A 9895-nucleotide genomic window follows, 5' to 3' on the forward strand; every position below is an offset into this window, starting at 1 on the left:
GAATATCATCGTTTAAAAACCAATTTTCCATCGCAGGCTTCCCTGTCAATTCACGACCAAGGACTCACGAAGAAGTTTCAGGGAAGCATTTGAGCAGCCAGCGCACGCAAGTGGAACCACAGAGTGAGGAGTGGACGCCCGGAAACGTGTCTCCTGCACGCACTTGACCTTTAGAAGGACTTAACATTAACACAAGGCCAGCAGCCTGTCTGTAGGTGCAGGAGGGGTTGCACAGCTGGTGTCTGGTCCGTCCAGCTCCTTGCTGCCTGCGCCTGGGAGTCAGATGGTGCTAATTAAACAGCAAAACTGTTTCCGGGGGTGTTTATAATTCCTGAGAAGTCTGAAACTTTGAGCTGTGATACCAAATCCCAGCTCCGGTGAACAACAGTAAACCCTTGTCCTCAGAAAAAGCTATCCAATGTCCTGTCTTACTAAATGAAAAACTTGGATTTTTAAATTTGGGGTCATATACCTTATATACTAAAATTATGGTAAATAGGAAAACTTAAGAGATAAACATATGAGGTTAAGATAGGTTTCTGGCCAACTGAAAGTTAATCAAAAGATATTTTGTCTTAGTTCATATTGAGAAGAAAAGTATTCCTGCTTTTTTCCCCAACTTAGCTTGCCTCCAATCTGTTTTTTAGTTATTGTGGAATTAAGTCCTTGCAGCCAGTGATTTATGGTTGTGGTTGCCACGCTACATATACCTCTTTCAGCATACATCTCCGTCAATGAGAACGGAAGAGTTAAATGAATATACACTAATCCCAGGATTTATCATAAATTTTAAAAATCCCTTATATCAATGTATTTAGTTATAATCCCCCTTTATCCCAAAAGTAGATTACAAGTATTTCCAAATCAGTAAGGGCATTACTCTACTATGACGGATACAGCCTTTTCATCCAAACACGTCCAGCGGCCTTAGCTGAGAACATACATTCACCCTCCGTGCATACTTAAGCCGCGGCAGCAGCTCTGCACACAGACTCCAGGCACGTACGGAGGGTTTAGTAAACAGAAGGCTGCCAAGACCCCGCCCCCTCCGTCCACTTACACAGGTGCGCGCACCCCACAAAGCTTCTCTTCTTGTCCATACCTGCCCGCTGTAAATTCATTATCTCATCTGGTTTCAAGCTTCGGTCCTCAAAGGGTTTAAAATCATTCCTTCATTTACAAATACCCACCAGGCAGCCTCTGTGTGCCAGACGATGTTTTAGGCACCCAAGATGCAGTGACTGTGACTCTGTAGGTCTCTGCTTTGTGGAACTTCCATTCTAGCCGGAGAAGGTGGGTGATAATCATTAAATGAATGACTAAAAGATCACTGGCAACATGATGGGCACTAAAAGGAAATTATGCAGGGGCGGGACAAAGACACGGGGGATGGGACGGGTAATGCTGCCTCGGGGAAGACGCTCAGAGGAGATGCTTATGGAAGAGGGATGGAAGCACTGAGCTGAGCATGCTGAGAAGCCCGTCATGCCAGGACTGGGAGAAAGGAGGAGAGACTGTGAGCTGAGGAGATGCGTGCACAGCAGGCTCAGCCGTGTGAGGACCTAGCCCCACCGTGAACAAGAGAGCCACGGGGAGGAGTTTGCACGTGGTTTGCGTATCTCTGTTACTCAGCATACAAACCATAAAGACTTTAGACGATGTTGAACTTGAGACACACACGGGCATGTGCGGATTGCCAGGGGAAGGTCAACTGATTGTCAACAAAAAGGCCTCCTGAGGTGACATGACTTTGGCAACTGTGCAGTGAAGTTCTGGCCTCTGTCCTCCTCTGTCTGTGGAGCTCCCTCCCCCATCGCGAGCACAACCCAGGAGGGCAGGGGAAGGAAGTGGCCTCAACCCATGGGGGATGGGAGAGGGGGATGAATGCCTCAGCTTCCCCCTCACTTCCATCCAAAAAAGAGTAGAGAGGGAGAGCGAGGTGGTCCTTCCACGACCATCTCCACCCTTTCCTCGCTCTGGGGAAGGGCCGCAGGATCCACGGGAGCTCTGTGTGGGGTCTGAGGGTGACAGGTTGGCATCTAGCCCCTGGCTTTCACCATACCACCCCAGTGCCACCAGAGGAGAGCTGTGACAGGGAAGGGAGCTCTGGGCATTGGACCCCAACATTTGGTGGCATATGTGAGTATACACAATGGAGCCAGCCTCTCATCTGAAGACTCCTGAAGGTGAAACACTTCCCCATGATCAGGGCGTGAATGCGTTGTCGTGAATGTGCCTGCCGAGAAGATATCAAGGGTCTCGGTACCTCTGTGTCTCTCAGAGAACACCAAAGGGGGCCTCAGGGGTTCCCATGGTGTCTCCCGGGGAAGCCCTGCGGCTTCAAAGGGGTAGAAGTCATAGGACTGTGTGGGAAGCTACTCAGCCAAGGCATGGAGCCCACCTTGGAGAAGGGCCAGAGCCCTGGCTGCTATGGTGGTGCTCCGAGGAGAGGGGCACGAAGCGGGTGCTTCTCCACGAAGCCTGTGCAGGGTTGGTGCCAAACCCACCCAAGATCAACCCACTTAGGTCAAGAGCACAACTTTGGGGGTTCACTGGCCTTTCCCTGCCATGGTCGCAGGGCAAGAGTCACGTGAGCACAGTTAGGGCTTGGCTGCCGGGAAGCCTTGGGGTAGGGGCAGGAGGAGGGCGTGGAGAGTCATTAGAGAAGAGCTTGGTCCCGTGAACTGAGACCACCAGTTCTGATTTTGAATGAAAGGTGAGCTGCAGGTGTGGAATGCTCCAGCTGCTGGGTTTCTAAGAGAAATGATAGCAATGTTGACAGGAAAAGAGACCATCGCTTCACGTTCGTACCGCAGCAAGTGACTCGCCCCTGTCACTGAGTTAGACTCCTCAGCTTCCTTTATCTAAGCGCCCCCAGATCGCGCTGCCGTCCCACTGGCAGAGTCCTCTTTAGACGGGCTGATACCGCAGCTCTCGGCATGTCTTTGCACGTGTCTGCTGTTATCCTTTATGCGTGGATTTTTAGTTTTAATCTCAGGGCTTGGGGGGTTGTCTCTTTTGATAGCAGCATGGACGCATAGTTTGACAATTGCATGATTTTTTAAAAAAGCAGGCCACCCCTAGCCCTGCCTGTAGGGTTGTTTGGGGATTTCTGACCACGATGCTGCCCAGGCACCAGGGGGAACCCCATGCCCCTTGCAGAGCTTGGCCGTGGGGCGGGGCCTGGCCTGGCCTGGGTTGATTACTTTACCTCTGTCTTTCTCTTTTGCAAAGTTTTAATTCAATGTGTCTATTTTACTTAGTCTGTTCTTTGAGCTTCTGGTGTTGGCATTTTATTTTGTTTATATTGACCTCTTTGAAGCAGTTTTTGGTTTCTCAATTAGTTCATGGCTTTTAAAAAAAAAAAAATTATTTATTTATTTATTTAATTGCACTGGCTCTTAGTTGCGGCAGGTGGGCTCCTTAGTTGTGGCATGCGAACTCTTAGTTGTGGCATGGGAACTCTTAGTTGTGGCATGACGTGGGATCTAGCTCCCTGACCAGGGGTCGAACCCGGGCCCCCTGCTTTGGGAGCACGGAGTCTTAACCACTGCGCCACCAGGGAAGTCCCAGTTCATGGCTTTTTTTATTTTACCTTCATCTTACTGTTTTAATATTTTGGCTACAGACCTCTCATCTTTGATACAAATTTGTTTGCCCCTTTGCCTGTGGTTTCAGCTTTCTGGTCACCTCTTCTCTCTAGAGTTTTGCTTATTTTTGCTGTAGTTACCCACTATACCCCCATCATTTAAATTATCCATTTACCATTTAATTCATCCTATTATTGTTTAATTATTATATAGAGATTTTGTTCTTGATCTGGGGAATTCTGGTTATGGAAGCATGGTGTCAGGGTGACAGAGATGGGCAACTGTCATCTGGCTCTCAACAACACCAAGTCCGTTTTATCAGGAAGTCGAATGAAAATACAATGAGAACGGACCCTTGTCACATTTGCCCAGGATCCCAGAAGTGGGTCCCGTGATAGTGACTGGACAACATTTATTCCCATGATAGCCAGAAAAAAGCAGAATCTAAAGGATTAGGTTTTAGAATTCTGGTCTTTTGAAAATGTAGAATATAAAATTCAGGGGACTTCACTGGCGGTCCAGTGGTTAGGACTCCTCACTTTCACTGCCAAGGGTGTGGGCTCGATCCCTGTTTGGGGAACTAAGATCCCACAAGTCCCACGGCGCGGCCAAAAAACAAACGAACAAATAAAAAAACCAAACAAAATTCAGGAGGGAAAATACTGGCATGTTAGTGTCTGATCTTTGACCTTAGCCAAAAAAAGGAGGCCCCTAATTCACAGGGATCAACACCATTTCATTTTGGTCACTCAGACAACAAACCTTAGACTAGGTCCAAGAGTACCATTCTGGAATTCTGTACTTTAATTCCTAACACAGGTAAAGGTCTTCAGAAATCTTGCAAGCGAGCCACAATGTTGAAACGTCAGCATTTTCCAATCTGCCTACGTGAGTATTTATAATTGTCAAATGTTTCGCTACGGAGCGTGATGGCGATTAAGATGGTAAGAAAAATGATCATAACCGTAAAAGGGGAGGAAATTGAAGTGCCATGCACTCTATAGACAGAAAATGGAAAAATAAATGGGTCTGATTCTCACTTTGGCAGTTCCAGGGGAAATTTTTTGAAGTAATGGAGGGAAGTAAAAGTAGATAGGATGAGAAATTGGCTCATGAATTGGAAAGCATCAGTCTGTGTCCTATGTAATATGGAATTCCAGACACCGGCTAGCAACCTCACATTGCCGTCACATCCCCTCAATTGAGTCTTCAAAGTTTTATTACACAAAGATGAAAAATTTTATAGGCAAAACATACTAACAAAAAGGGCACTGGGTTGTAACAAAAATAAAAACAGTTCTGGCACGGCCAGCGCTGCCCTAAACATCTTCAGTTGACTGTGTTATTTCCTTCTCTCAACAGCTCTGTTGCTACAAACAAGAATATGAAACCAGAAGCTTAAGCTCCTTGTACAAGATCACACAGCTAGTCACTGGCAACACTCGCCTCTGAAAGCAGGATCTCTGAAAACGGGTGCTTTCTGCTTGGCTCTGCCTTTCCCGACATTCTCAGCCCAGTTCAGGCACATACCAGCTCTGCTCTCAGTTAGGGCCCGCCTGCTGTGAGCAGGACACCGCTCGAAGTGGGGTCGAGGGCTGGACACGCTGTCGCATCTCATGGGGCCCCTAGGAAGCAGCGATTCACGGTATCAGCTCGTGTGACATTAGTGAGGTCATTTCATTTCCTAAGTGTCCAGTTTCTTTACATGTGGAGTGAGCAATTTTTAACCATTAAGGGATTTGGAACTAAGAGTATGCAACAAAATCACCTACAAATCTTTAAAAACTGTAGTTACTGGGGTCCTACTCTAAACTGACTGAATCAAATTTGGGTTGAGGCCTAAAATGTGGAATTTAGAAACTCCTTCTCAGACACTTTGAATTCAAACCTGTATTTTAAGAACCATCCAGCATGCTGACTCCAAATTTTTTTCTGGCTCTCACATTCTAGTCTTATCTTTAGAAGATCTTTAAATATCTCTCCATTATCCAGCATTTACACTTGCGTGCTGGCAGCAAAATGCCTGTTGGCATTACATTACCAGGTATTGAATACCTTCTAAAATACAGAACAGGGACTTCCCTGGTGGCACAGTGGTTAAGAATCCGCCTGCTAATGCAGGGGACACGGGTTCGAGCCCTGGTCCGGGAAGAACCCACATGCCACGGAGCAACTAAGCCCGTGTGCCACAACTACTGAGCCTGCGCTCTAGAGTCCGGCAGCCACAACTACTGAGCCCACGCGCCACAACTACTGAGCCTGCACGCCTAGAGCCCGTGCTCTGCAACAAGAGAAGCCACCGCAATGAGAAGCCTGCGCACCACAACAAAGAGTAACCCCCGCTCGCCGCAACTAGAGAAAGCCTGCACGCAGCAACAAAGACCCAACGCAGCCAAAAACAAACAAACAAATAAATAAATTTATTAATAAATAAATTTATAAAAAATAAAATAAAATACAGAACAATTAGCCATCTTTACGTCGGGTGGACATGTTGAAACTCTCACTGAGCAGAGCACATAGCTAACAAGAGCCTTCTGTGTCAGGCAAGGAAGTGAAGGCACCAATGACCTAGACGCATTGTCAAGGCCATCTGCTGCTTGTTTTCCCAGCACCATTTCAGGGACTTGGACCAGCACTACTAACCCAATGAGTCCCTGGTACGATGTCTCTCAACCAAAGAAATTCCAGTTCCAAAGACATTGCTGGGGAATGGGTTTCTTCCAAGAAGAAGGATGAGGTATTTGGCCCAAGATGATAGGGAAGCAAGATTAGGAATTTACAGAAATCACTGGGCAGGAAGTGAACTTCTTTAGACCATGTAATTGGGGATATGAACCAAGCTGTACTGGTTCTTGGAAGGGCAGAGAAGCTGCCCATGTCATCCGGATTGTGTGCATAAAACGTTTCAGGAAATGTTTGCAAAGGAGATAACGTCAAACCAAAGTCACTATTCCTGAGTGCTTCACAAGTAACCACGGACTTTGTAATAAAGAGGGAAATAAAACACAATGAGCACAGAATCTCACCTACACACACAAATCCGTGGAAAATATACTTCAAAATAAGGGAAAATACTGTGGTAAGTTACAATTCCAATTAGTACTGGATTGATTTTATTTTTCATGTTAGATTGTTTTCCTTCTCTGCTTCTGTAAAGGGAGTCTGTGAGCACAGGCACTGCCTTCCTTTGATATCCCCCTTTGACATCAAAACTGGCACACGGGATGGGATAAAGGTTAACGACTGGCACTGCAGTGAGGGAAACACATGAAAGTTGGCGTAGAAATCCAGGGGTCGTCTTCCTCCTTCATTGGTTTCCGCACAGCTCCCTTCCTCTCCCGTGAACCCAAACAGCTCAGGAAGTCTTCCCGGAGTGTCACTGACTGTGGATCTCCAATAAGCTGGGTCTGCCCCAGAAAAAGCAATCATGGCTTTAACACTCTCCATGTGAAAAGATTACAGCCATTCCAAGGCTATGCCTAGGCATGGACCAGCACGATCCAAGTCGGATCACACGCTGCACCTGAAAACCTACGTGCACACCTTGCAGCCCATCCAAGAGGAGCAGAGCCAGCAACTCAATGGCCACCAGGAGCCAAGTCGGGGCAACAGGAGCCCAAGTCAGGAATCAGCGCGGCAGACAAGGAGACAGGATGTGACCCAAGGCTGACTACGGGAGATGGGCTTGCCTGCAGGAAGCAGCAGGACATCTCTGGGGTGTGGATGATTTTAAGAAGATGGATGTGTGTGCCCATTTCGGAGCTGCTGGGCATCTGGTGGGATCCCACTCCAGCCTGGCACCTATGGTCAAGGTACCTCTTCCCCGTAGGGACAAAGGTCATACATTGTGCCCCTTTGAAAGGTTCCCAATACCTACGTTGGACTTTATCACTGTTATACTTCCCTTTGAGTCTGTGCTATGAAGCTGTTTTGCAAAGTAAAAGCATCTATGCTTTGCTCTGATTTGAGGATGTGTCTTAACCCCTTTATAAGGTAATAAAATCCTTGAAGGCAACTATTTTTGTCTTATTTATCTTTTTATTAATCACCATCCCTACACAAACGATGTACTAAAAACTACTGGCTGACTAAATGTACACGATTCCCTTGAGCAGAATCCAAGGACTTGAACTCAGTTGCTAAGAGTGTCATTCCAACTGACAGGAGAACTTTTAACTCAGATTCTGGCTGGTTATGATCTTGAAGAATTCCAGGTAAAATATTTCATTGCTCCTTAAATAGGGGTATATAGAGGTTCCAGCAGGTAGACAAAGTCACAAGGGAAGTGTGCTACGTCTTCCTGGAGCATAAGTGGGTTTTTTTCGCTGATGCTTTACATGAAAGCATTCTCTTTATTGTCGAACAGATAGGAATACATTATGGAGAAGACAAAATCCCACACATTGATTACATAAAATACGAGTCCTCACTTGGGGTAGACTGTTTACCTTCTTGACCATTAAGACAATTTGTTGAAGTGTGCAATCCCTAAAACCTAAAATATTTAAAAAAAAAAAAAGCAGAAACACAATCTTTTTTTTTTTTAACATCTTTATTGGAGTATAATTGCTTTACAATGGTGTGTTAGTTTCTGCTTTATAACAAAGTGAATCAGTTATACATGTACATATGTTCCCATATCTCGTCCCTCTTGAAACACAATCTTATCTTACGCGATGGCCAGACCTGGGCCTCAGTGACTAAGCACTCAGACTCCAGGGCAAATGGATCCGGATTTGAATCCCAGGTCAGCCACTTTCTAGCTGTGTGACCTCATCAAGGCAAACAAGGTAAACCTCAGTTTCTTCCTGTGTTTGGTGGGGACAAATGTTTTCTTGGAGGGACTAAATGAAGTCATTCATTTGCATGAATAATTCACACAGTGTGTTATGAGGGATAATCCTTCCGTAAGTGTTGGTTATTAGTCTGTTATTATTAGGAGGTAAGATTAGTACTTAGAAAGTTGAAGATAGATCAATATAAAGCAAATACCCTAAAGAAATATGCTGCTGTCACCAGAAGGCCTTGTAGGAGCCCTGCCGAGCCTCAGAAGAGTCAGGCTACAGGGAACAGGCAGAAGCCTGGGGGGCAGGCAGCCCAACAGTGGGAACATCGCTGGTCTCCAGGCCCCTGAAAGACTGACCACCTGGACCCCAGTCCTAAGACTCTGTGTCCCCAAGTGGACATTACAGCAAGAGTTCAAACACCAAAGAGCAATACTGAGGCCCAGTGATGGTGGTGGAACAGAAGAGACGTCTGATGCCACAGAAGGGGCTGCGTTATCAAAATGAGACACACAGCTCGTAGCCCACCAGAAGCCCAGCGGGAAATTTCTCAGAGAACATTAAATACACAGATCATGTACAAGCCTTCCTCGTGCACTGACGGCTCGCAGGAGGCCTTTGATAAATGTCACTGTTGACGGTCACAGCCATACTCGTGGATGCATGGGGGTGGGCCATTGCCCAGCTGGGCCCACCTCTATTCCGAGAGTCTTGGGTTTTCCAATCAAAGGGAGTCTATCTCCTTGATAGCTTTTGTTTCGTTTTTGCAGAAACCGATTCTCTCCCACTTTGTCACAAGCTGCCAGGCGAGTGTGTTCTAAGAAGGCAGGATAAGCAAGAAGTCTGCCGGGGAATGAGCTCACCTGAACAGCATCCCTTTCAGCTCCCTGTTCTGGGGCAGGAGAACCTTGTGTGCCTGTAGGGAAGGGAGTGGGGTGTTGAGGGGAGCTGTGAGGTCCAGCTCTGGGGGGTGGAAAGCAGAGGCAGGATCAGGGAGCCAGGGGGATCTCATCCAGCTCGGTAACTCTTTTCAATTAGGAGCCTTACAGATTAAGGGCTTCCTCAAGTTGCCTTCAGCTATGATGGTGCAATCACTTTTTGAATGTTAAACAAGTTTGTTTTGAGCACATGAGCAGGTGTGTTTTAACCTGTACTTGTTTTTTACTAATGCTACACATTTCTATGGCATTAGAGGATTTTAAACTCTGCCCTGCCAAGCCCCATAGATCTGCTTTTGGGAAAGGAGCCCCGACTGGGCACCCCAGCAGAGACACTGACTCAGCCCCGGCCTCTCTCTGCAGTGAGTGCTTTCACCTAGCAAGTTTCCTTATAAACTTCCCTTTAACGGAGGCTCAACCACCAAAATACTAAAAGCACTGGCTGACATAACAGAGCGTGTGTTAATGATCAACACACCTGCACTGTCGCTGCTGTGACACAGCTGCTCACATCAGCCCGGCCTCCAGATCACATGCCTTTCCTCTCCCAGGGTCATCTGGGGCCCCAAGAAACCCCAGG

The sequence above is a fragment of the Balaenoptera physalus genome, assembly GCF_965194825.1.
Source record: "Balaenoptera physalus genome assembly, chromosome: 6".
Classification (NCBI taxonomy): Eukaryota; Metazoa; Chordata; class Mammalia; order Artiodactyla; family Balaenopteridae; genus Balaenoptera; species Balaenoptera physalus.